The sequence below is a fragment of the Schistosoma mansoni genome, chromosome 3 (assembly GCF_000237925.1).
Source record: "Schistosoma mansoni strain Puerto Rico chromosome 3, complete genome".
In the NCBI taxonomy this organism is placed as follows: Eukaryota; Metazoa; Platyhelminthes; class Trematoda; order Strigeidida; family Schistosomatidae; genus Schistosoma; species Schistosoma mansoni.
The window spans coordinates 14,503,960-14,509,393 of NC_031497.1; positions in this window are offsets into that span (position 1 = coordinate 14,503,960).

A 5,434-nucleotide genomic window follows, 5' to 3' on the forward strand; every position below is an offset into this window, starting at 1 on the left:
GCAGCGATAACCACAGGTGATGCATCAGTAATAAGTACAGAATATACACTAGGTGTAAAGTGAGATCGATAAGCGAGCACACCAATGATAAGTGAAACGCGCACCACCACACTAATTTCTTTGACCTTGTATTACTATGTCTTTGTTTTATCCACCAATCACAATTTTGTGTTCATCCTAAAACAATATTCGTCTTGTTGACTCATTTTTCCTATTCTCCGGTTACTGTTCTGTATGTCATTTACGTCTCTCTTTTTCCCTACGTAATAGACATTACTTTTTATTTACATACTAACGTTGTTAATTTACGTTTTAGAAACAGATAAAGTTTATTAAGCCAAATAGCTTACTTGTTCTGACTTTGGCGAAACCAAGACTCTGTATTCGACAGTCTAGAGAATAGCTTAAAGTCACCCCTGTAGGAAATTGCTTCCTACAAAGTTTCGAACAGTAAACTTCGACATACCTACTGAAATGACTTCTAATAAATACTACGATTCCGATGAGATTCCAGAGTTATCACCGCATCATCTGGGAGTTTATGATGAGGACCAACTTGAAAAGGACAAGCTCAAAACTAATGGCATGATAGAATTAGAGTTAGCTAGATTACGTATAACTCAGTTAGAAGAGGAAATTGAGCTAGAAAAGTTACGCCGCCAGGAGAGTGAGGGTTTCGGTCGATTGGTAAGCAACAGCGAGGACGTTATATTAAAAATCTGTATTTATCAAAAAGGGAAATCTTAATATTCGATGGTACACCGACAAATCACTGGAATTTTATTAGAAATTGCGAGGAATGTATCGGAAGTGAGAATATTGGATTTAGAGCTAAACTAAATTACTTGATTCAATATTATGACGGCGAAACGAAAGCCGCAATTCTTCATTGTGCTATTCTAGAACCAGAGATAGGCTATCATCAAGCTCTAAGCATTTCATAAGAAACCTTTGGTCAAAAACACGTGATAGCACGCACGTTCATCGACAACTCGTTAAATTTTCCCAATATAAGAAGGAACCAAACAGATGGTTTAAGAAAATTGTCCCGGGAAATGCAAGCATGCTGTTTGACTCTCGAACAAATGAATTACGTTTCTGACCTGAACTCTACCAGAACTATTGAAACTATGGTTTTGAAATTGCCGACGCATGTTCAACAAAAGTGGCTAAAGACGGCTTATAAGATTATCAGAAGAGGTCGTGAGCCTTTGTTCGCCGACCTTACCGCCTTTGTAAAGGAACAAGCCGATATGGCTAATACTCGATATGGGTTACTCGTCAACCGTGGTAGTAATAGTGACAATAGGGATATCGAGGTTCTAAAGGGGAGATGTAATGAAGATTACAATGCAGCAAGGATATCCTATATGAGTAGTAATGATGACAATGTCCACTTACGTAGTTCATCCTGTTTAGAGTGCTCAGGTGATCATTCCTTAGATCAATGTCAGAAGTTTAAAGACAAAAGTGTTACAGAAAGGAAAGAATTCGTTCTTAGACACAAGTTATGTAATGTTTGTCTGAAGGCTAACCATGTAGCGAAAAACTGTCGATCACCGAGGTCATGCGATGTTAAAGGATGCGGTTGGAGACACCATACCCTGTTACACGGGAAGCAGGTAGAACAGAGAGACGGCAGTAGTGATGCTTGCATTAATACCCAGTTCTGTACGGGCGTATATGTTAAGAATACACAGAGTCCAGTAGCATTTGCAGTGGTGCCTGTATGGATAAAGAACGGTGAGAAGATTATTCAGACTTGCGCCTTTCTAGATAGAGGATCCGATACTTCCCTCATTGTTGATGATCTGGCTGACGAATTAGGTCTCGAGGGAAAACCAAAAATGGTGTCCTTAAAGACTCTTAGCAATGAATCATCGTTGATATCCAAAAAGGTCGATGTAGAATTGCACTACATGGATTTTTCGTCGTCCGTTAAAGTGCAAAAAGTGTTGACAGTCAAAAAACTACCTGCGGTTCACAGGACTGTGCCAACGGCGCGTCAAATGGCATCTTGGTCTCATTTAAAGGACATAAGCTTTCCGAGAGTAGAAGACGAAAATGTCAAACTGTTGATTGGGTGTAATGCACCAAGGGTGCACGAGATGAAATAGGTAAGAACTGGAAAGACGAACGAACCGTCTGCTGTGAGAACTCTGTTAGGGTGAACGTTGTTCTGTCCCTACGAGGAACTTCATAGAAGCAAGCGTGTACTTAATTACCTCTCAGATAAAGAGGATTTAGAGGATAAGTTTGAACAATTGTACTCAACTAAATTCAAAGATCCATTTAGTTGTACTACGTCGATGTCTGTAGAAGACAGTACAGCACTCAGTGCTATATCAAATTCAGTGCAAAGGCTAAATGGGCACTATCAAATAGCTCTACCTTGGAGGCACGAACACAAGTTGCCTAATAATAAGAAATTAGCAGAGCGTAGACCTAGCTGTTTAAAAGGTCGACTTATTCGGGATACGAAGTTGCTCCAAGACTATACGAGCGCTATGACTCAGTATATAGAACGAGATTATGCCAAAAAGGTAAACGATAACCACGTTGATGGACGAATTTGGTATCTTCCTCATCACCCTGTCTTTCAACCCAAGAAGCCTAACAAGTTAAGAATAGTTTTTGATTGTGCAGCTCAGTATGCTGGAACGTCTTTAAACAAGAATCTTTATTCTGGACCTGATTTAGTCAATAATCTAGTAGACGTATTTACCAGGTTTCGGCAACGACCGATAGGTCTTACGGCGGACATTGAAGCCATGTTCCATCAAGTAGTAGTTCCGGCACATGACCGAGGTGCTCTTAGGTATTTGTGGTGGCCTGGTGGGGGCTAAGAAAAGGAGCCAGAGGTCTATAGAATGAAAGTCCATCTGTTCGGAGCAACCTCATCGCCATGTTGTACCACATTTGCCTTGCAGAAAACAATTTCTGATAATCTAGATAAATTTCCCAGAGTTGTTACGCAATTAGCTAAGGAACAGTTCTATGTGGACGATTTATTGATAAGTGCGGATACTACAGAAGAAGCCAAATTGATATATTCACACTTCAAAGGACTTCTGAGTTTGGGAGGATTTAACCTAACCAAATGGACTAGAATAATATTGAAGTGTTGGAGTTAATTCCAGAGGAAGACCGTATTGAAGGAAACATAAACGTTTGTGAGTCTAATGTGACGAGTAAGCGAACGCTGGGAATGGAGTGGAACGTCAGGACCGACGAATTATGTTTTAAAGTTCATGAGTTCTATGGAAACCTAACCAGAAGGAAGATCTTGTCGTATGTGGCATCTATCATTGATCCAGTTGGGTTTATAGCCCCAATAATACTGCCAGCCAAAGTGATCTTACAAGATACCTGTCGGCAGAAATTAGATTGGGACGCAGAGTTACCCACGGATTGTCAAGCGAAGTGGAATATTTGGTGTAAACACATAAAAGAATCAGATTATTTAAGAACACTAATATGTCTGAAACCAAGGTTTGAACCATCATCTGCTCAAATTCATTGTTTTGTCGATGCTTCTGAGCTTGCGTATGGTGTTGTTGAGTATATTCGTTATGAAACTGTTTCTGGTCAGATTCACTGCTCATTTGAAAGGTTTGTGAGTAACAGATTAGCAACTATACATGAGTTGTCCACGCCGAACCAACGGAGATATGTGAAAGGTAAATTGAATCCCGCTGATCACGCGTCACGTGGACTATCACTAAATGATAAAGCTAAGATAAGGGAGTGGTTACAAGGGTCGGAATTCCTGTGGGAGGAAGAAGATAAATGGCCTAACCTAGAAAGGGGCGAGAAAACTTTGGCCCATGTAATAACGGAAGATCTCGGACCTCAAAAATACAACGACGAGTTTCTAGATCGATTTCGCACGTGTAAGTCATGGTCCAGATTATTAAGGGTTTTTTCATACTGCAGACGGTTAATCGACAATATGTTAAACAAGAAGAATGGGGAATGTCTAATCTCGGGCACACTTAGTGTTGAAGATATTGGTAAATCGAGGAGCGACATAATTAAACTAGTCCAAAGCGCCGGTCGAAAGAAGAATTCTAGACAGTTTACCATTAACGCTCGAAGACAACGCTTCTAAGCAGCAAGAAAGAATGAACGAGACGGTCAAAAGAAAAAATTTAATTCGTCAAAGTTCGATAAGAAATCTCAACCCTTTTATGTTGGAAGGCAAGATCCGCGTGAGAGGACGTCTGCAATTATCGTGTTTACCCTTTGAAACCAAACATCCGATTATTCTTCCTGATAACCACTTTGTCACAGATATGATTATAATGCATCATCATTTGATTAACATGCACGTCGGAATTACTCAAACTTTAAGTGGTATTCGTGGGGAGTATTGGCTCGTTAGAGGATACTCTGCCGTCCGGAAGGTCCTAAAAAATTAATATTTAGGTAAAAGACTTTACTCTATGCCATGCTCCCAAATAATTACGCGGTTGCGGGAGTGCAGGCTAGCGACTCATTCGCCGCTCTTTAGCCAAGTAGGCGTGGATTACTTCGGGCCATTCTATACCAAACGGGGGAGAGCCGTTGAGAAACGCTACGGTTGTTTATTCACTTGCTTGTCTATTAGAGCCGTCCACATTGAAATGGCTTACTCTTTAGATACGGATTCATTTTTATGCGCATTGTCAAGGTTTATTGCTAGAAGAGGATGCCCGAAGCGTATTTTTAGTGATAACGGTTCAAATTTCCGAGGTGCAGATGCCAGTTTGAGGCAGATTATACGCTCTTTGGACCAAAACAAAATAGAGAATCACCTCAGAGAATGAGAATGTGAATGGCGTTTCAACCCACCTAGGGCAAGTCACCGAGGAGGTGTGGGAACGTATCATAAGATCTATTAGAAGAATTCTAAGAGCGCTTTTATTTCAAAACGTGCTGACAGATGAAGCTTTGTAAACATTCTTAACTGAGGCAGAAAAATTATTAAATAACAGACCACTAGTTGAAGTTACGGATGATCCTGGCACTCTAAAGGCTCTTACGCCGAATAAATTTTATTGATTTATAAAGGATTATCATTTGACGATGTTTCTGTGGATAAGACTTTATTATACAATAAAAGATGGAAAGAAGCTCAAAGAATAACCACCGCATTTTGGTATAGGTGGATAAGAGAATATCTACTGACTCTTCAAACCAGAGATAAATGGTTAAACGTACGCAGAAATCTGCAACCACTAGTGAATGTGGTTCTTTGAGACTTCCTATACGGCGCATTTGTCGTTTCATATCTGGTCTAAAACCATTACCATCAACTAGGTATCCAAGACATTCGAAACCAGAAACACGAAATTCACCGTAATATTTTTCTCAATTAAACGACTCAATAAAGCAATAATTCTACGGTCATGAACTACCTTATTAGAACAATGAGATCTTGACAAGCTTCAAC